The 23,412-nt window shown below is 43.1% G+C and overlaps 1 protein-coding gene across 1 annotated transcript in view; it reads left to right on the top strand.

Moving 5' to 3' along the window:
- Positions 1–23,412, top strand: part of HEMK2 (HemK methyltransferase 2, ETF1 glutamine and histone H4 lysine) — a 112,674-nt gene that overhangs the window by 5,580 nt on the left and 83,682 nt on the right. The window lies entirely within an intron of this gene.

Genomic DNA, 23,412 nt, shown 5'->3' with positions numbered 1-23,412 from the left:
AGACTCCTGTGGCGCTGCATAATATGACAAAACACATTTTACCCGTAATGAACCCTGATATCACAATGATGTTCGGTAGGGAGTCCCAAACACTGACGGCCATAGAAGGTTACTGGTAAAGCCTATCGGTGAAAAGGGAACACCTACTCAGGGGCCGGGCTTACCACAGGCACCATATCGGTCGTTTAATGAGTGATGTAAACATAGATCCTGAATATGCTCTCTCCATTGGGGGTAATGTTATCTAAGCCTCAAGCTGGATTCCTGCAGTTTTAGCAGGATATAGCCCCCTATAGTACTTTACTGTATTCTCACTCACGTTCATTATCAACTCCCAAGGGTCCTGAGTGTAGGTGTTCGGGTTAGTTGTCATATAAACTAAAGAACCACTCGGAATTACAGGGAGGACAAGATACGGAGACACTTGTGTGCCATGAAAACCTCCATTTAGCAGTAGGGGCTTATCGTCATTATCAACAGAATTCGCTAGGTGATGGAAGTAGACCGCCTAATTTGTTAATGGCAATCTACTGTCTGTACAGTGCCTGCCATGGGATGTCATCATTAAGTCCTACCACATGACTCCTCAATTGATACACCCATCTCTACTCCCGCCGGAGCAGAAGATTTTGGTCATCTGCTTGGTGTCTGCCTAGTTGGATTTTTTCGATGACGGTCCACTCCAAGTCATCTATACCATGTCCATTTTCATGAAAGTGAGCTGTGAGCCGAGTGTTGATCTTTCCACATCTTATTTGGTGTGATGCCGTGTTGAAAGTTGACACAAATACTGGCTTTTTCATTTCAGATCTAACAGTTTTAGTGAGTAGTAACTCTCGATTGGCATTGAGGGCCCTTTCTTAGCCTTTTTGATCACTTTTTGTGGGTAACCACTCTGTTGTAGTTTCACAGTCAAAACCTCTGATTCGGCCACAAAGTCCTCCCTATCCGAACAATTACGACGGATACGGAAGAATTGTCCCACTGGTAAATTCTCCCGTAGGGAGCGAGGATGGAAGCTCCCAAATTCCAGTAAGGAATTCTTGTCCGTCGGTTTATGGAAGACCTTGGTCTTTTGGGTGCCGTTAGTGGATTCAATCACTAGGTCCAAGAATGGTAAATGGGTTTTAGTGACTGTCGAAGTGAAGTGGAGGAACGGATTCTGGGCGTTGAGCCACTTCAAAAAGTGGTCAACAGATGTTCTCTCGTCCCTCCAAATCACTAGGACGTCATCGATGTAACGACGCCACAATCGCAGGTTGTTCGCCCATGGGCATCAAGGATTGTCGATTGCTCAAAGGCCCCCACGTATAGCCCTGCTAAACTAGGGGCAAAAACACTCCCCATTGAAGTTCCATGGGTTTCGAGATATAATGACCCCTCAAATTCAAAGAAATTCCTGGTCAAGGCAATTTCGGCCAGATGTAGGATGAATGTCTGTGGTGTTTCATAGGGCCACTCCCGTTCAAAGAGTGGTGTTTCCAAAACCCTGAGGGTTTCCCGTTGCGGTATATTTGTATATAGGGCTTCGATGTCAAGCCCTATCAGGAATTCCTCATCGGGGTTGAACGGCATCTCTTTCAACAAATTCAAAACCTCTAGTGTGTCTCTTAGGTAGGTGGGTAGTTTCTGGAGCATAGGTTTCAGATAGAAATAGCAGAACTCAGAGAGGGGTTCCAGCAGGGACCCCATCCCGGAGACACAACAATAGCATCTGAAATTTCCCTTTTTGATGAACTCTTGGCTTCTAACAATTTCTTTCTTATGTTTAACCAAGCTTTTAGCTTTGATTTAGCTAATGACTTCTTCTGACCCAGCTTTAGCTTCCTGTTTAAGAACTTTGGCACTATGGCTAGACATTTCAGCTTTTCTTACGAAGGGCCAAAATATCCTTTAAGTCAGCTTCAACACTGACCCATAACTTTCCGAAATGGCAGGGTCCCTAGCATGAATTACTATTTGATTCCTGAAGGTGATCAAATTCGCAAACTCATCGAAGTCTCATTTGGCTCTTGCTTCCTGTGAAAGAACTTGTACTTAACAATTGCAATACACAACTTGGGCGCAAAGTAGTTATCAAAATCATTTACGATGGCATCAAAAACATTGACATCCCAACCCCCAAGAGCTTTTGTCATTTCTTCATAATCCTTAAGACCCACAGAGTGCAATAAAATCCTTTAATTCCTTTCTGGTGTCATCTTTCCATCTTCATCGATATTGTATATGAAATTTAAAAAGTAAGCTTTCCACTCAGTCCATTTCATCCAAGGGTTCCTTCCGGCAGGCCAAAAGGTTTGGGGTGGCTGCAATGAAAAGTTCTGACTGGCCATACTGAAAGGCTGAAAGCTTAAACAATGTCCTTACTTCACCCAGGAAAGGGACTACTTCACTCTTAAAACAGCGAGCAATAAAATTAATTTAACCATCTAGAATGCACCTAACTAAATACAGGGTTCTTTCTTCACCAAAAGAAGGACTAGTTCACTGTATATAGGCTTGATGAGAAGTGAATCAATAACAAATTACTTAAGGTATATGCTGCAAAATATTCAGAAAATCATTCAGTAAATAATACATTCCTTTAAAGCTTATTGAATACGTTAGGAATGATGATAGTGAGGAGTGTGCATCACTGCGTGCTGTCATTGAATCTCACAAACAAAACTAGTGTGTGAACGCAACACACTAGAAATCTGCAGACGAAATGCACACTAAAAATGTGCTTCAATATGGCTGCATGCAAAGGTTGTGCAACATCACCGTAACGCAATACAAATTTGCCCCAGGATGCAGTGCGATCTAGAGGAACTGGATGGAGAACGTGTAAGAATTTGGGGACTTTTAAAACTCGGACTTTCCTTTTCTATGTCCTGGACTTATGCGGTGTTGGACTGTAGACTGGTTTAAGTTCTTTATTTTGTCAATCAATAAACACAAAAATCTGTTTATCAAAAAAAAAAATTCTGACAATCCTAATGCCAGAATGCCTGCGATGCTCCCGGAATTCTGTAGATGCGATAATGCGTGCACTGAGAACGAATAGAAACTGCATTCAAAACACGCCGATAGTAACAGTCAACAGTGAGATGTGTAATTTATATTTCCATGGGGTCTGGTTAAATTTGACCTAAAGACGTAGGTAGGCATAGATCCAATAGGCTCTGGGACTGCTCCAATAGTTATACCGGTGCTATCCAGAAATGAAAAGAAAAACATCTTGTGCAGTAGACTTCTTTCAACTTCTAAACAACTCAAAATCCAGGTAATGCGTAGTTCCTCCAGTGGGGTATAGAACTAACAAAACCAACGCCCGCCCGCTATCCTACCCCACTTCAACAACTAAAGTCATCAGAGAGCTTGTTGAGAGGTGCGAAAGGCCCAGAACACCAAAGCCCAAGAATTGGCAAAGATCAAAGATCAAGACGGGAGGAAAATAACCATAACCTTCGTTCATCCTGAAGCAGGAAAACACACAGGGCAAAGGAAACAGAACCCAGCTGGAACCCGCCAATGCACGGCATGAACAAACCCTTTCAAAGCAAAAATAACAGACCACGGGTGCAACTTTTGCTCTTGGAACATAAATGGCCTGAGCTCAAAACTAGAAGATCCGGACTTCATGGAATTTCTCAAAAAACACGATTTAATTCTTCTCCAAGAGACATGGCAACCAAATCCTTCACCAATAGTAGGTTACAAAGAATATCTTAACCCGGCCCAGAAGGACTCTGTTGGACCCGGCCCTTTGGGCAGGTTCACCCCTAGACTTTTTGCTTTTTCCTAGCCTATTTCTGGAACCTGGTGTGGGTGATTCTAGGCCTCTGCGCACTTTTTCACTGTGGTACAGTGTAAAGTGCTGGAGCTCTCTGTATGAAGAGTGAGTGACCTGCCCTCCCATAGGAATGAATGGGGAATATGTATGCCCATGGTAGTTCCTGTTGTGTGGGGAGTGCAGGGGTCGAGTTTGGTATGTATCAACTCGTGAGAATGAATGCTGCAAAATGATGTATGCAGCATGACTGTGCCTAGTCTGGAAGTACTACTTTTGGAAGTTGGTATATTTGTGTAAGTTGGTGCTGGCGTGTGATTGGCTGGTGAGTCTGCCCAGGAGTGCCTGGACCTGCTGGTGGATGGACTGTCCGGTTTGAGTAGGACAGGGTCTGCAAGGCCCCAGAGGAGGGGGTCTGAGTCAGCCGTGGATGAAAGGCCCCTCTGCTGTCAGGGATGGGAGGAAAGAGCGTCTGGTGGTGCCGGGCTGTGCCCGCCGCCCACCCTGCTGGCTCTCCATCCTGACAGCCCACTGTCACCTCTGGCCCTGAAGCTGTCAGGAAAGACGTAAACCAGAGACATTCCAGCACTCGGGGTCCCTTGCACGAAGTACTTCAAAGGCATTCCTGGGTATAAGAAGGAGCTGTGTCTCCCTCCAACTTGTTCTTGTTCTAGCTCTTGTGGCTGACTTGGATCTACCAGGGGTTGGCGCTGCCCAGCCCCGGGATGCCTGGATTCCTGGACTCCTGGGGGACCCTTCTGCCCTGCCTGGGCTGGAGGGGGGACTTGGCTTTGCCCCTGGGGAAGCTCTGGGACCTTGGCAGCATGGAGAAGCTGCCTTTTCCTGGGGAGAGCGCTGGAGTGATTTCTAGCGCCTGGAGGCGCTGTGCTTCCCCCTGAGCGCCTGGGAGCGCTCTGCCTGCTGTCTAGCGCTTTGGAGCGCTTCATTTTCCCCAAGCGCTTGAGAGCGCTTTCTCAGGACTTCCTAGCGCTTAGGAGCGCTTTCAGGCTCGTGTATAGCGCTGGACGCGCTGAAGATTCCTGCCTGCAGTGATTTAATTATGCACGAGTGCCCACCTCGATCTACCGCGTTGAAAAGCAACCACGAAGGGGCCGCGACCCGATTGGCCGAGACCCAAGGAGAGCCGCGACGGGATTGGCCCGTGGATCGTCGTGTCATCGGCGAGGCCGCGCTGCCATTGGTTGGCGGCCTCGCGTCATGAGGGGCTCGTCGCAGGAGCCGCGACGTGATTGGCTGGGCCGCCCGGAGGCCGAAGAGGAGGAAGGACGCATGGCGGCCGGGAGAGAGCTGTTCCCGCTTCCCCCTGCCTGGGGGAAGCTCTGATGATCGTTGCCGGTCTCCCGTGTGCAGAGGGAGACCGGAGATTCCCCCGCCGCCACAGTGAAGCCGGCGGCAGGAGCAGAGAGCCCTCGCGTGCAGCCGCCGCCCGGAGGAGCCCCGCCCCGAAGACAGCCCGGTGAGTTGGAAGGGCTAGGGGGGGGCTCGACGCGGCTGTGGTTGGTGCCGGAGAGCGGCACCGGGAGCGAGAGCAATAGGGCGGCCCCAGCTGGCAGTGGGCCGCCCCAACGTCGCGTCTAGTGCCATCGCGAAGCCATGAAGGCTTCAAGGGCGGCCCCGGTGGGCAGTGGGTCGCCCCAACGTGCACGAAGCCCGGAGAGGCTCCCCGCCGCATTTTTGTATTTGGAGCCCTGAGAGGCTCTGGGGGGGCATTTTGAGAAGTTAGAGTCCCCCGTAGGGGACTCCACCGTGAGGAGGGCTTCAAGGGCGGCCCCGGTTGGCAGTGGGTCGCCCCAACGCTTGGAGAGGCCATGAGAAGGCTCGAGGGGGCCTTGTCTGCAGAGCCTGAGGGCTCCAACGTTTGGCTCAGTGTTTGTTTTGAGAGCCTGTGTGGCTCAGATGGCGCAGATTTGGTCTAGGGGCTACTGAGAGCCCTGCCACAGCTTTTTGTACACAGGTGCCCAGCACTTTGTGGGCACCTGCCACGTTTAGGCTTTTTGAACTTTGAGACTGGCGCTGCATGGCAGCGCACCCTGACACTGAGACTCAGGGCATCTGAGCCCCAACAAGGCCGTTGGCCTAGGGACTGCCACAGGTGGTGGCTTATGTGAGTTTGCGCAATGGTATGGTTATTGCACCTCTGAATGTGATCTTTTGCATCATGTGTTATTCCTGCACCTCTGAAGGTTTTTAGGCCTCATGTGATATTTGCGCTATGGTATTACTCTTGACACCTCTGAATGTTTAGTCATCATGTGTCTTCTTGCGCTGCACCCCTGAATGTACTGTGATTACATCATGTGCTCTGTCCTTAACACCGCTGAATGTGTAGGTCTATACATCATGTGTTTTCTTTCTTTGCTACTCCCCTGAATGTATATTCATGCATCATGGGTAATGTGTTCTGATTTATACCCCTAAGTGGATTTTATCCTTAGGGGGTTGTCCTTTTTAATACAGGGGGTCCTAGTGAGGTCCTGGTTACTTGCGTGACATGCTCCTAAGGTGTTTAGGGTTGCGTAGGGTGTACTTACCTGTTCCCAGTAGTTACTGGATGTGATTCATAACTGTTACTTTGTGCTACAGTGATTTTATACTCTTTTAGTCTAAGTTCTGATAGTATTTCATTACTACTAAGTGCTGATTGTGACAGTGGCCCTTGTGGCCCTGTCTTGTGAATAATCCCATGTGAATATTGCCCGTGCCAATTGGCACCATGTATATGTGTGATTTTATCTGATATGCTTTTACAATACAAAAGGTATTTTTATAATAACCTTGTGTGGAGTCTCTTTTGTGGTGTACCTAGTATGTTGTTGCTATTGTGCGCTGACGCAAATGCTTTACACATTGCCTCCGAGTTTAGCCTAGACTGCTCGTGCCAAGCTACCAAGGGGGTGAGCAGGGGTTATCTTGGCGTGTGACTTCCTTGCCCTGACTAGATTGGTGGTTTCTGCCTGGCTTTGGCGTCCGCCTTAGCCTACCAGAAATAGCCAGTTCTAACAGACTCGAAATATGGTAGAGCTAAAGGAGGGCTTTCAATCTATGTCTCGACCCACATCTCCTGGCAGGCCACGGAAGTAGATTTAGATACAACATGGATGCTATGTATCAAATTAACAGCCCCGACCTTCTGTAGCCTACTAATATTGAATATATACATCCACCCATCATCCAAACAAAAGAGATTGAATATTGACACTCTAGCAGCAACACTGGATACATTAAAACTGGCTCACCCACACTCCAACATAATTTTATCAGGAGATTTCATCATGAAATTACAAAATCTAAGGAAAGATAGTCCAACAGGCCATGTTCCACCTAGCAAACAACGTGACACACATGGTAACAGATGTGCCTCTCTGTTGGAAGAAAGATCATTGGGCGTGTTAAACCGACAAGTGACATCAGAGAGCCACCAAGCATATACCCGAGTAACGCAGAGAACATGCTCCATCATTGACTATTCATTATCAAACCTAGACCTTCTTCCCCACATCACAAACTTTGAAATAAAAGATAGGTCAGAAAGCGATCATCACCCACAAACCTTCACTTTACTCGTAAATATGGCCGACCCCGCAAAAGACAAAGAGATGTCCCAATTCACAAAATGTTACAATTTGAAACGTCTAATTTGGAAAAAGGAAAATATCGGTGACATCATGGCCACATGCATAACCCTTTCGGAGAGTTTTAAAGTCAATCCATCATGCATAAAGGCTTGGGAAATCTTTGCTCAAGACCTAAACAAAGATTTCTCAAAAAATGGCCGCAAACCAGGCAGACCAGAAGGGATAGGGTGGTTCACCACCAGTTTAAGGAAACAAAAAAACCAATTGAATAAACATCTAAGGCATCTGCGAACTCGAGGCCCAGAATCTACTCAGGACATTCTCTCACTAATATCAAAAGCAAGAAAAGACCTCAAAAGAGACTCCAAGGCAGCCAAGAAAGCCTTCAGAGAAGAACTCTGGGCAAAACTCCTCCATGCCAGCAACCAAAAAGACTCTAAGCTCTTCTGGGATATAATCAACCAGCTATCGAACGGCAAGAACCGGCACTTCAACTCTGACGTAATGGAGGACACTTGGAAAGCACACATCGAGCAAACATATAATGACACCCTACCCTCAGGAGCTACAAATCAGGAAATCCCCACTGCAGAAACAGTTGATGATACACCAACAATCGAACTGTCAGAACCACCTCTGCAGATTTCCCAAGATCGGGTCCTTAAAACCATAAAAAATCTAAGGCCTGAAGGAGCCCCAGGACCTAACGGATTGCCTAACGCATTATTCCGGCATGATCCCTTATTCTGGTCTGATATCCTTACTCCATTATTCACACATGCACTATTGTCAGGTACGATCCCAGACTCCTGGAGAGGAAGCATCCTTAATCCTATACATAAATCTGGTCCACATTCAGATCCTGCCAATTACAGATTGATCGCACTCATCGATGTTGAAGCCAAAATCTACGCCTCCAACCTGCTGGCAGAGTTAGAAGACTGGGTGAGCCACACAAACTTGATGCCAAACACACAAACAGGATTCCGGCCTGGAATGGGCACCCTCACCAACATCTCTGCGGTCACACTCCTTGCCAATCAAGCCATGGCCAAATCCCGCTCCCTCTATGCCTGCTTTATTGACCTTAAAGCAGCATTTGATAAAGTACAGAGGGCAAAGCTATGGGCCAAAATGCAAAGCTTGGGCGCACCAACAAAACTTTTGGAGGCAATTATCAACCTTTACTCGGATACATGGGTCCAAATCAAAAAAGGAGACGGGTGCAGCATAACAAGTAAGATCCAAACTAAAAACGGGCTGAAACAGGGGTGCGTGCTGGCCCCTTGCCTCTTTAACATCTACACCGCCGACCTCGAGAAATACCTTCAACAAGTCCAAACCGACCCCCCAAAACTGGGCAAAATACCAATCACCAGCCTTCAATACGCAGATGATATCGTCCTTCTATCACAAACACCAATAGGCCTTCAACGATCAATGACCCAACTAGGAGCATACACCATTGCATCCCAATTAACAATCAATCGCAAGAAAACTAAGGTGCTGTGCTTCTCAAAACATCATAAAAAAGGGTCAAAAGGCAAATTCATCTGGAACCTGGGTGACCAACCAATAACCCAGGTGGAATCTTACAAATATCTAGGGTTTCAACTTGACCAAAACCTTAACTTCAAACACCAGCTGAATCAAGTGAGAACGAAAGCAAAACAACTTCTCTACGCCTTTAAAACTTTACAAAGGAAATTAAAAGGCAGCTCAACAGGCCATGTGTTGAAGGTAATCGCAGCCAAATTTATACCAACCATATCATACGGGTCAGAAATAATGCATACAATAGACGCAGCCGCCCTTAATCAAGCCCAATCAAGCTTCTTCAAGAGGTTGTTCTTAATCCCCCAGCACATTTCTCAAGCCCAGATTCGACTGGAATACGGGTTAAAAAATCAGAAACCAGCCAGACAAGAGGCGGTCATTAAATACTACTGGCGGATGAGGCAAGCAGAAGATAACACATTAGCCCACTCCTGCTGGGAAGAAATTGAAAAGCAAGCGATGTTAAATAATTCCATCGTCACGGTCCTAAAAGGTTCACTCAAGGACTTACACCTCGAAGGGGTATGGCATACAAACACCCCTTTTTCTGGCTTCAAAAAGGCAGTAAACAGCGCAACCAAACAAATTTCACAGCTAATGGATAAAACTGCATTCTCAAAGAAAAAACACGCTTGGGCAGTGATTAGTTCTTACCAGTCGCTCAAACCACAACCATACTTGTTAGACCATTTTTCACAACATAAAAAACACTATCTGACCATGCTACGACTGGGGTCATTCCCTACGAAGGACCTAACCCCAAAATGGAAACAAGTATGGTCAACAAAAGAATGCCGGCTGTGCGGACAAGGAGAAGAGAGCCTCTTACACCTACTATGCATCTGCCCTACACTACTAGAAATTCGGAAAAGGGTCCTCCGCAAGTTGCTGATAAAAAATCAGCTACGGACATGCAGAGCGGCAGTTATACATTGTCTTGGAGGCCACTCCATTGAACTTTCTTGCAAAGCCATTATGCTTTGGAAAATGGCAGCCAAAGAATTAGACAACAAACAAGAATGAACTGGAGTGGTTCAGTTTAGACCACTTGGACCCTTGTTCATCCCCTGCATTAACACAAATTCTGGGCCCCCGGTGTACAGCATCGCCTCTCTCTGTTCAAAACTTCTTTTAACATGAAAGTTTTACTTAATGTATTTTCTATGGGCGATTATTCAGGTCATGACAGCATTGTGTTTTCATTTCTTTTCTGTTAGCTCCTTTTTAACCCTCAACATTTTATCCAATTAAGTAACCTTGTTTCTTTTTTTTTTACATGTTTGTATCATTGAACTTTCTCCATTCTTTTATGATTTTTAACGAGATCAAATAAAAGTATTTTTGACTGACTGACTGCGTAGTTCCTCCAGTGTTTCACAACTCGTCGCCACTTGAAAAGTCAGATCCAACACCAATTGGATTGAGATGCTTTATTCACAAAAATTAAGCACTGGAAAGTAGAGCACGAGGATTTGCATCTTTGCTCGTTCCTCGCTCATGTTGTCTCACAAAGCTCTAGAATCGAATATAAGACGTGGTGCAGGTGCTGACTCATGCAGGTCCATAGAACATATGTAAAATACACATTGAACACAAGGCATATGAAACAAAGAAAACAAACTATACACAACAGATGCCTCTATGTGAGATGGCTATACTTGCTCACAAGGATAATATCCCAATCTGCAAATTGCATAGATCACTTCAGAGGTGTAGGTAGGGGGTACTCTCCGTTTAATGTGATGCATGTATAGGTTCCAAAAGAAGCAGAGGAAGTTGAAAAACAAAAGCTAGGTACTTGAGCCAAGTGGTGGGACTGGGGAAGAGAAGTGCTTAAAAAGGTCAGGCAAAGGCTGCAGGCAGATGTGGATCAAGAATTCAAAGCATAGTGCACACGTGCTTTTCGGCTACAGAGCTGTGGATATGTAATAAAATCAGATCTTTCCCGGCTGGCAGGGAAGAACATTTAGACTAGGAGAAGATACAGAAGAGAACGAATATGAAATACTGGAAGCTCAGATCACTGCTGACTAGCTCCCTGTGAATGAATTGGAGGGCACATTTAGTGCTTGTAAAGTTCGGCAAAGAAGACGCTTTGGTTAAGTGTTTCCGCTCCCTCGATGTTGTAATTTTACCTCTGTGCCTGTTGTTATAATTACAACAAACATTGTATTTTCCGTTTTCTAAATCTGCTACCAATAAATAGAGATATGATCATCCAATTTCAACTTGCGGTGCAGGATCAGAAATAGATACTCCCTGCAACTCAGCCCAGGGTGTAGCTATCCCGCACTAAAAAGCACAAAAAGAAAAAGCAGTGGTGGCTACAAACCAACGCACCGGGTGGCAGTCCCAAGACTATCGAAAATATGGTGCTCACACCCCTGAGGTCCCACTGCCAACAGATCCCATGGAATTCAACAAATACATACAATAAAAAAAGGGGAGCAGTCTAAGAAGTAATCATGTAAAAACACAAATTATTGATATCTAAAATAGAAAATATTTTTGAAAGTCCAAATATATTATTTGTTTCTCTGTTCAGTCTATTGGTTCAAGAAGACTGGTGAATGGTGAACATTATTTCATCGTTATTCTTTCATCTTCGGACATATAGATTTTCAGCCCAGTGAACATGCTTCTTCCTATACAACATGACTTCATTAGGGCTGGAAGATGACATTCATAAACACTACTGACAAATTAAAAAGGATTAATAAAATACAATTACTTAAAAACATGTTCCCTGTATATACCTTCATATTAATCAAAAATGTATCCTATTCAATGGACTGTACAGTACAATATAACTTTACATATTTACAAATACATAGTATTCATGCTAGTTTCACCATGTTATCTAATTAATTATCATAACCACAAATTACATCAATAAGACCATCATTTTCAGTTTATATACTATAATCCCCAAATATGTGTATCATCCTATATAATTCACAAATCATTCCCTTCCTGGTGAATTTTTCATTTCTCACAAGATGATGGACGGAATGTTGCACAATGGCAAAACATTCACCCCCAGTCACAGATCTGGGTTTAATCCATTGTTATTTTGCCCACCAAGCCACCCCAGTTCAGACATGGCCATATGCAAATCAGTCTTGACCTGTACCTCATGGGAACAGTCCAGACCGAACTGCCAAGCCATGTCTTTCCTGGACCGGAATCAAGCATCCTAGGACCGGTTTCTGGCATTCAGCCGTCTTCAGCCAGGATAGCTTGACTCCAGTGGCGTAATGAGCACAGGACCCACGTCTGGGCATACCCTTCCCACATAGGGTGAACAGCAAAACACACAAGATGATGGACGGAATGTTGCACAATGGCAAAACATTCACCCCCAGTCACAGATCTGGATTTAATCCATTGTTATTTTGCCCACCAAGCCACCCCAGTTCAGACATGGCCATATGCAAATCAGTCTTGACCCTGTGCCTCATGGGAACAGTCCAGACCGAACTGCCTAGCCATGTCTTTCCTGGACCGGAATCAAGCATTTTCATTTCTAACTGTCCTTGGGAGGTGTTTTATTAATTTGTGTTACTTGTTTCTCATTATTGCGTCCAAAAAGATCCTTCGCCAATTTCTCATGATTAGCGTCAATGAAAGACATATTTTGATAGTGTTTCCAACCAACCGTGCAGGTGAAGCCACACCAAGACAAAAGCACAAAAAGAAAAAGCAATGGTGGCCACAATCCACTGCAATAAGTACATACACATATCTAATGCTCTAACAAGAGATAGTTGTGTAATTGAAGCTAAACACAACTAAGGTAAATAAATATTAGCATCCTAATCGAGAAACAACTTAAACACATTGATAGCCTATTACGATGTATACTTATGGGGAGTAACGTTGGAAAAATATACTTCATTGAACATTTGACAGATGAGACGGTGCTCACCTAGAGGTTTTCAATCGAATCAAATGTGTTTGACAGATATTGCTTCTCAATGCTTCTTTAAAACTTACCTTAACTTGCAAGGGAAGATAGAAAATTGAGTATACAAGTTACATATACTGAAATTGGATCTGATAACCTTCCCAATCACCAGCTAACCCATATTGACAATATGGATTGGTAAACTTTCAAAATACCTGTGAAATAGGATTTCTAAATGTATTCGTCAGCCTCTGAAGATATGCCTGAGGTTCGCCAGCTCCCTTGAAACTCTCCAAGCTGTGATTGAGCATTAGATTGTGGAGTAGGACTTGGCGATTAGTCATAGATTGGGATTTGTTGGTATTATTACTGGAAAATTGGACATCCAATTGATTTGTAAACCACTGCTGAGAGTACCAAGGAGCATTTATCCATGCTTGTTGATAGTGTGCTTGGACAAGGATTCTGAATATCTTTATGAAAGAGAAAAAACATAATTTATGTTTTGTGAGCAAACCTCTAGGATGACACACCTGGCACTAGCAGACCTGGTCTCCAACTGTAAAAGGAAGGGAGATGGGAATTTACGTGAGAAGCCAAAGAATCCAAAAAGTGTTGACAGGGAGAAGAATAGTTTTTGAATATATTAGGATGGAGGTACCAATCACTGGAGTTCATAAGATGTCTGGAATACCAATACGCGACGGGGTTAAGATTTCTCCAGCAGGAATTCTGCTTTGACAGACATAAATAATTGAATACAAAGCTCCCAAAGACCCTTTGCAAGCTTTGCTGAATGTTTGAATCTTGACTGATATATCTAATAGCCATCGGGTTTTGCATCATTAAAAGGATAACCTAGTTAGCTATGCACTTTGCAAAGGTCTGAATTGGCAAGCTGTCAAGGGTAGGTCTTCAACAAGGCGGTTTCAATCTTTTCTTGGAACGTAGAAATGGTCAACCGCTTTCTGAGTCTACCTCATTTTGCAACAGAAAGTCATGAGGTGCAACCAGAGGTGGAATTTAGGAGAAAAGAAATAATATACTGGGAACAGTAAAAAAAAAAAAAAAATCCACCAAACCAGGCCAAGCAACAAGATGAGCAGAGAAGGGTGTCGAGGTAAATATCTGGAATCCCACGAGTGCAACGAGCGAGCAATAATGTAAAGCGTAATTGGGACACAGATTGAAACTAGTTTGAACTCCTTAAACAGTACAAATTCAGAAAGTGAACCTGTGAAGAAACCGAAAGGAAAAAAACACATTCTTGCCTTGGGTATTATAAGAATTTCCTGTAAAAAAATGAACACTACAGGTTTCCCATATATATATATATATAATTTGTGGCTCAGTATTCCTTACTCTTCAAATATTTAATGTGTAGTGTTTTAGAAACCTGCAGCATTACAGAGACACTGCAGGCATATATTTTCCTGGCCGACAGCGTTTCAGAAACACCGTCATATCAGGAACTAGGCTCGCCCCAGAATGCAATGCTCCAGGCCACACAGAAGGTTAAGACAAATAAGCAGCACAGCACTGATTGACCTGGAGAGTGAAGCGCAGACCCAGCACCCTCAATTGAGTAAGCTTAACATTAGTATCTGTAAACGTATGTGCAGAGATGACTCCTGTGCTTCCCATGAAGCCACCAGTCGAGGCTCCACCACATCGAACACCACAACCTGTCAGACTTCCATCTGAGTCTAATACAATATACGAGGGTTAAGCGAAGATAGTATTCGTGTTCCAACACTCCAATTGGTCTAACCACCACTGGAGTTCTAGAAGCTTCCAAAGAAATTGCACCAGTATAAGAAAGGTATTTTTGAAGATTACACATTTTCAGTCTTTAAAGCACTTGGTAATGAAGGGGGGACTAGAAAAGGAGCTTGGATTAGTGATGAAATAGAGCAGACAATGTGAGCTAAGGTCCTCAGAGAGATAAAAGACTTGCAAAGAAGTAGGTGATATTTCCTGTGGTCCTCGTGATTTGGTACTGTAGACCCAGGCAAATTATCCAACCTCCTCTAAGGAAAGAATATGTCAGATGCAAGATTGTTTTCATCTTAAAATGATGGTGGATTACAAAACGACTGAACTGTTTGTGGTTTATTACTGGTGACGTTATTGTTTTTCTTTTGAATCAAAAACCTATTGCTGAAAAAACCTGTGGGATTTGGAGGGCTTGCAAGAAAGCGCCTTTCTAGAGCAGGGTCCTGATCTGTTGGTGTGTTCAGTGAGAAACCGAGAGGTTGCCAAATAAAAAATCTATATGGAATCACCTTGAACCATGGATAGCAACCATGGGTCTGCTGTAATTGTCTCTAAACATTTAGAAATTTTTGTAGACGTCCCTCTAAAATAAGAGTTCCAGAATACACACGTACCAGCAATAGGGATTCCACTTTGAGCTCTGGAACCTCTGTTCCTGAAAACTCTTCCCTGTTGGGAAAAGAACTGTTGAAAATACTTCGGGGGTGAAAATTGAAACCTATGAAGGAGTTGCCCTTGCTGTTGAATGGGCTCGAAAATGGTAACTACGTCTACCGGTTCTATTAAAAACGAGTTGCCCGAAGTCTCTTGTGAGAAAAGACAGCTTTGTCTTTGTCTTGGAAAGAGAATGTAATGACCTATTTTCTTAGTTCCTTTACGAGTTACTAAACAATGAGTCTTTGGCATGGGAACCCTCTTCTGTACTTTAAATAAACCATAACTTAGGGTCAGTTTTGAGTACGAGGCTTCTGCATCATTTGTGGTATATAGCGGCATTACAATTGACCAGTAAACAGATTGTTTCTGGTTTCAATGTGTTGGTTCATTGGGATCAAAATGTTTATCTTTCAATATTGCTTCTTCAGCAATATCCCGGATATTGGTGAAAAAAACAATAACATCAAGAATTGTATCCTGGCACATTGACTAAGCTCTAGTAACACCCTTGTTATGATTGTTTTGGAATTTGGAAAAGAAAGCTAACATATTTGGGTCAACGGAAGGAGTAGTTGTAACATTATCTGGAACAGATGGATCTGGACACTCTGAACGTAAACGAGACCTGGTGTGTTTGTCTAACTCTGTTTTGATATTTGTTAGCACATATTGGACTATGGGCCAGATGTAGGTAAATCACATTTACCGATTTTGAAATACCGAATATTACCGAATTTTACCGATTCGGTATTTCAAAATCGGTAAATGGGATGTAGGTACCAACATCTGGATTTTTTACCGATTCCTTAAAAATTCGGTATTTACCGATTCGGTAAATACCAAATCTGTCCTTGAAGCCCGTAGGATTCAATTCAAATACCGATTCGGTATTTACCGAATCGGTAAATACCGAATTTGTCAAGGGTGCAGGGGGTGTCACTTTGACACCCTCTATCACCCCCAAAACGGGCATGTGTGCAATGTGGCACACAGACATGCCCTAAGGGCACGTCTGTCTGTCACATGGCACATGTGTACATGCACACATGTGCATGTACACAGGAATCGGTATTTTACCATGGATTTGTATTCCATGGTAAAATACCGATTCTGAAAGCCATGTGCCAATGGAAAATTGGCTACCCACATTTCAATCTTGCATTTTCGGTAAAATTACCGATTCGGTAAAATTACCGAATCGGTAAAATTACCGAAAATGCAACATTTAAGGGCCCCTACATGTCCATGGCCATTTACCGGTCGGTAACGGCCGAATTCGGCCGTTACCGATCGGTAAATGGCTATTTTCGGCCACCTACATCTGGCCCTATGTGGTCTACAGAGATCCACTCAATATTTTTAGGGTGGTAAATTGAGGCAGGATCAAACATAGGAAAACCTATGGTTGATTTATCACCACATTAAACATTGGCTGACAATGGCTTACACTTTTTCGAGGGAGGCCCAAACCATTTGATAGTACTGGATAACAGATTATCCTTTTTATCAATATTTCCGTCAGTATCAGAAACCTGGCTGCTCAGAGGTGAAATTCTCCCATCACTGTGCAAAGCTACCTCCTAGCAAATACTGTTGCTCTAAGACAGTGTTGTCTACCTATTGGTAGCATACGCCTGAGATGAAAGGCAACTTGAGAAAATTTATTTTACGGGTTAACAATACCAGCACAAGACTTGCATCAAGAAACTTCTCAGAAAAGCTCCCATACTAATTTAGTAAAATCAAAACGTATTCTAGGATTAAAATAAGGCATAAATGAGAAGATTTGGATGGGTCACTTGAAAGTTATAGCTTCTTACAGTGACAGTTGCATTCCACATGGTGTCTCCATTCTGCATGTGCAGTCAGTGTTCCTGCACAGTACTCATAAGTGACCCCTGGCAGCTGCTTCTCTTTCCAGTCACCCACCATGAGTCTCAGACTGCCTAAACCTTCAGTTAGGCTGGGGTAGCTGGATGAGAGTCAGCCGTCTTATCCAAGTAATAAGAAGTATGTGGCCTGGTTCCAAAAGTCACCAGGACTCTAACACGCACTACGAAAAATACAAATTCTCCAATAATTCATTCAAATCAATTTTTATCAACATGTCAAAAAGTGAAGTATCACGATTACATTTTGTTATCATACATGATTATTTGTAGAGTAAGCAATTATTTAAACATTGCATCATCTTTGGTTCAAACAATATTACACTTCCGAAGAAATAAATGAATAAAAACCCAATGCATTTCTGGGCTGGGGCCCCTTCGTCAGGGGTCTGTTTTAAAAGAAAAAGAAAAGAAGAAGGAAACTTAGTTACTTTTGATGCTTCGGAGGATTACTAGTTTCTACAATTTATGCATTTAATGGTTCTTACCACGAAAGTAAGGTAACACAACCAGTTCTGTGCTGATTTGTTTAATCTTTTAGCAGTGGAACATCTAAAGAAAAATATTAGGATGATTTAAAATGATTTTTAGTAAGTATCATCTTATTTAAGCAAGAACTACGGGGCTATTTTGATTAATCATGGTTAAATCAGGTTACCTGAATCTTTTTACGTATTGAGATGTCTGCAAAAGAAATATTATGCTTGTGGTTACTTGAGGGTAAACCAAACAAGATCTTTTTTAACTAATTAACACGCGTGTATATGCTCACCTGTAGATGTTCTTATAGGCGCATACGTGAAAAACCCTTAAGTTTCTCCCTTGTTTGCCTGAAGACACAAGAATGCCCTATACATTTTTGGCCAACCTGGCGAATCATCTGTGAAACTACCTGGAGAAAATATGCTGTGCTCATTTTTGCACAGGTCCCATTCAGAGACTCTGCAATGTGTGCCTAGGTATCAATACTTGTTTGTCCAAGTAACGCATGCCTTTCCCATCCTTTGTGAAAGCCTATGAAGAAAATCTGTGAAGATGCTGTCCACTTAGGTTGCCTGAAATGTTTGTACTTTTAGCTTGGCGTCCGACCTGATTGGGCCTGGATTATGGCTAATCTCCCAGTTTTTAACAAAAATCTACTGTCGTTTATAAAGTAACTTGTTCTCATTGGGACATATGGATACACTTTGGTGTACCAGCACTGAGTGAGTTCTAACACGGAACAGAACTTTAGAAATTGTTCTTCTCCCCAAGACTGGGAACAAAGGATAGGACTTTAAATGAAGACCTGCTACTATGCTCTATCCCAGAAGGAATGGAACCTGCACTACTTTCAGCGTGGACGTGAGCTGCCTACAGATCATAGGGACAAGGCTCTAGGTCTGGCTCTTTGAAACCTGGCTGTAGAATCTCGCCATTCTGGAGCCACAATAACCTTGCAGCCTAACACTATAAAAACTAAATCAAGGCATCTGGCTTGCATCAAATATTTAGGACCTGCAAGAGACATTCCAGGACTGCATGTCTGAAGAACCTGGACTGGCTTAACCCTCCCTCTGCAATCCAAGGCTTTGTGGGATTCCTTTTAAGAAATGTTTTAGCCTGAGAGGAAAATGTGAGATGTTTTTCCTTCCACCCCTACACATCAGTTTGGCATCCCAACGGCAGAGACCAGTCACCCTCATTCCAGATTAATTTGAAACTTTTGTTTAATTCCATGCGATTCTGAAGATACGGTTTTTCAAATATAAACAGAACCCATTAAACTAAATCCACTTTCCAAGTTGCTGGTGGAACTGTTAAGTCCATCCAGTGCGCCAGATAACTTTGGTGTCTTCATCTTCTAACAATAATTACTGCAACCACCCGTAAACAAGATAAGGCACCCAAAAGATTGGTATACCTGTGGGGAATTTCTGTGGAGACCAGCCAATTTCCAGCAGCAGAAGACTCTCCTCTTTTACTTTGGAGACAAATTAAAGCAAAAACAGGTTATCTGCAGAACTATGTCAGTGTCCCCTCCTCAGTGATCGTGTAGTCCCAGTCTCATTAATTAAATACTGGAACTTTAACTTCGAATTAGTAATTTTAGACATTCAATAAGCATGTATTTTTGTGTCTGGAAATCCCAGGTCACATTTTTTGGGGTGCGATTTTTGGATGTTTAACATTTTTTAATGCTTTTTGCAGGATGTGTTCTGCTCTCTTTTTTCCTAAGTCCAGCTGTGCTGCACTGATGCTGGTCAGCAGTCATTTCTTATCGTAGCTTAGTGCTGCGCCATTCCCCCCAAACGAGATATATTAAATTTACCTCTTCGACTTAATCTTCACGAAAACCATCTAGATAAAGTTTACTCCCTCCCTGTCCACAGCAGAATTATTTTAAGTCCTTGTACATCGTTGCTCTAGCTGAGTTGTTTCAAGCTACATTTGCACTAGCTGTAGTTTCTAAATCCCTGGTCATCATCTATGATCTATCACACCAATGCCTTGATTAAAGTCCTCAAATGTTATCTTTCCATAACACAAGGCAGATTGTTTTCTTATTTGGGCTCCAATCCCTGGAACTATCGTTTTCGTGATTTGTGCCTTCTGTCTGATCACCTAGAATTTACCTACAGCAGTAGACTCTGAAGTTGAGTTTCCTACACTCTGGTGTTTTTTCCAAGCCTTGGCCATAGCATTGTGAAAGGAGGGAGCAACAATACTCAGTGCTTAGGAACATCATGAAAATGGATCAATTTGAATGCATTGACTGCTTTTAGACCTGTTGGCCGCTTTTGATACCATCTCCCACGAGATTTTGTTACAGCGGCTCTGGAAGATGGGGGTTCGAGGGAAGGCCCTGGACTGGTTTAATAATTATCTAAAGGACCGCTCTACCACTGTGCACCTAGGTTTGCTGGCTGCGTGTCTATCTTGAGCCCTATGCTCTTTAACATTTATTTCACCCCATTGGCCAAGATAATCAGGTCCTACAGGTTTCAGGCAGTATTGTATGCAAACGATATCCAGCTGCTGATCACCTTTGGCCCTGCCCCCACAGATACAATGATCCAGTTAAAAAACTGTATTACCCATATTGACAGCTGGATGGGCCAAAACAAACTACAGTTAAACAATAGCAAAACTGAGATCATTCTGTTCAGCAGGGCTGAAGATCATTGGTCAAGTAACTGATGGCCCCAGACACTCGGTCCTTGTCCATCTCCAAAACAAACCGTCTGCAACCTGGGAATTACCATTGACAATAAGCTTTCCATGAAAGCCCATGTTAACCGTGTATTAGGCACCTGCTAATGCATCCTACGGAAGCTACGAAAAATCTTCAAGTGGCTACCAATTGAAACCCGGAAGCCATTGCTGCAAGGCCCAATTGTAAGTCGTATGGACTGTGGAAATGCCTTACTGGCCTCTATAAATGAAGACCTCTTCTCCAAATTGCAGATTCTGCAGAATACCGCGGCCAGATAAATTTTGGACCTACCTCCAAGATCGCCGTCCTGTCCCAATTTAAAACTCCTTCATTGGCTTCCAATCAGGAAGAGAGGGCATTATAAAATCTTGTGCCTAACACACAGAAGCATCTATGGCACTGGCCCCTGTTATTTAGGAAAAAAACTGAAAAAATACCAGCCTGCCAGAACCCTGAGGTCCAGCTCTAAACTTCTCCTTATCCCTCTGCGGGTTTACACTGTGCGAAACGGAGGCTGTTCCTTCTCATATCTTGCCCCCCACCTTTGGAATAAGCTTCTGTCCCACCTCTCATCTATCCCAGATAACCTGCGTTTTTGCAGAGAATTAAAAACATGGCTGTTCTCTAAATGAAACGACATAGAACTCAGGTGGCAGAATCTTCGGCAAGCGCCCTGAGACCTAACGGTGATTTGTGCGCTATACAAGATTCTTTGACTTTGACTTATATACAGCAACAATAAGAGGCATGAGAAATGAGAGCTCTCCTGGAGCGAACGGAGGTTACCGCCCACTGCTTGTTGAACTTGCTTAAGACGATCAAGAGCTCAAGGCCACTATTTGGAAACTAGATTAATTCAATATCTGTTGAGGGGAATCTGCTTCAAGCCAACATCAGGAAAGATTCACACTCGCTACAAGAGAATGAAGCTGCAGTGGGACATAGGGCTCAGAGTCTGGAAGAAGCACAGGCCTTCATTAAACAATTTCTACCCACTGAGAGGAGATTTGAGGCCCAAGGATTAAAGGGTACATGAAAACTTTGAAGGTTAATTTGTGGAGCCTTTCCTCGAGAAATATATTAAACCATCTCTTCGACCTTGAGGCCTGTCTTCCTTTTTCTCCATTGAGAAAGTCCACAGGGCCATGGCATCACATCCTATGTTGAATGAGGGCTATCGTAGTCAAACTTCTCCACTTTCAGTATAGGGATACTATTTTGCCACCGGGGCAAATAATCAAATTAGTTTCTTTTGAGGGCAGCACTCTCATGATCTTAGCATTTTTTGTACTTTCTGAATGTAAACAGCAATCATGTTTTGCAGCTGTTGAAAGAAACTGAGTGAATATATGATGCAGTACATTACTATATATGTCCAAACTTCGGGTAATCAAGGATATAAAGATACACTTATTCATATGATGGTAATCATTCATGCACAGGATTGAAAAATGGGAAGCGTTACACATAGGAGCACCTGAGATATAATGTCAGTCCAGTTAAAATCTGAAGATAACTAAAATGTGGTGGATGGGCGACCTGAGCCAACAAGCCTGAAAGTGATAGTATAAGAGAAAGGAAAAGACTTTATGATCAAGGAAGTTAGATGCCAATGTAATTATTGAAGATATGTGGTGGCGGATTAATTGAACCGAGTCAGCAATGACACACAAGAAAACTTAATATCTCAAGTTTTGTAAGAATTAGGCAAGAGTCTTCTTCAGATTGAATACAGTTGGTACCTAGTATGGGGTCTAGATTCACCTTGGTCAATGACTTTCCGAGCCTCAATACTAGGACAATTTTGTCAAGGTACTCCACCTAAATTGTAGGGAATTAAGACACACTTGGTACAAGATGAGCATACGGACTGACTGGCTGACCTGTGAGGTGCCAAGTCCCACTAACTAGAACACTGGTGGTGGTTACTGATGTAATGTTTGTTGCTTCCACTGTTTAGGTGGGGAAAACTTTCATTGTTGAAAAGGCAAGATTTTAGCTTACTATTCAAAGGTGGGGTGGTGCATATACAGGGATATTTCACGCATCGAGGCTCCCTCTCATCAAATAGGTGGACAATTTTTTGATTGCCCAGTTGATAGTGGGTAGTAAAGGATATGTTCTTTATTGAATCTAAAGTGTGGCTGGAGATAACAAAAGAATTATATTTGGATCGAACGTTGTGTGCTCGGGTGCCCGTTAGTATTTATGCTTTATGGGATTTTCAGCAGCCAATTTGAGTATTTACCAAATATAAAGGAGTGAGTGAACATATTCATTTAATGGCGTGTAATGTCTGAGGCCTTAATGAATACCATAAGCTTCTTAGATCCTACATATTCCTTTGCTGACACAAAGTGGGATTACTTTTGGAATTGTACAGGTAGCTAGAGAATAGGGCTCGAAGGGACTGGCCATTTGGGTCTCACATGGGTCACCACTATTGGTAAAATATACTTTCCAAGAAGTAGAAATTAGATATGTTCTGATTGATGGGATTCAGGATGGTCAAAACTCAGAGATTTGTCTTTCTAACATTGATACTTCTAACATTGAGGTCCTTCTCTTCATTGATAAATAGCTGCAGGCGTTGGCTACATACCTGTGTTAGTAATAGTATGCCTAAGTAATAAAAGTTGGAATAATGGTAGGTAGAAACAATGGAGGTTGAGGTAATGATCCACTGAAGACAATCAATTCAACTGGGTTAGCAAGTTTTCTGCTGCTTACACAGGCCACTCCCAACTTAACAGAAAGAGTAGAAAGCAAGTACAATCATTCAAGCAATCCACCTTACAATCTTGCCTTATAGGGAGACGGAAGCAGGAAAGATTTGAAATACTGAACTAAATTTAGCTGCCCTTCCGATGTGGGTTCTGGTTACCAAGTGGAGAGCTAGCATCACACACCGGGAATTGTTAAGATAAAATTCTCATCATTGAAGAGGGTAAGGAGAAAGAAAAAAGCAAGAGATAATGAAGTTGTACCAAAGTGAGAGATGGTCCGGTCAGATCCGTATTAAACCAGGTGCCTAGGTAGGATTTTCAGATGGAATATAATCT

This window comes from Lissotriton vulgaris, chromosome 1_1 (assembly GCF_964263255.1).
Source record: "Lissotriton vulgaris chromosome 1_1, aLisVul1.2, whole genome shotgun sequence".
NCBI classification, from domain to species: domain Eukaryota; kingdom Metazoa; phylum Chordata; class Amphibia; order Caudata; family Salamandridae; genus Lissotriton; species Lissotriton vulgaris.
Note: the sequence above shows the minus strand (reverse complement) of the source record. Positions and strands in the feature narration are given on the sequence as shown.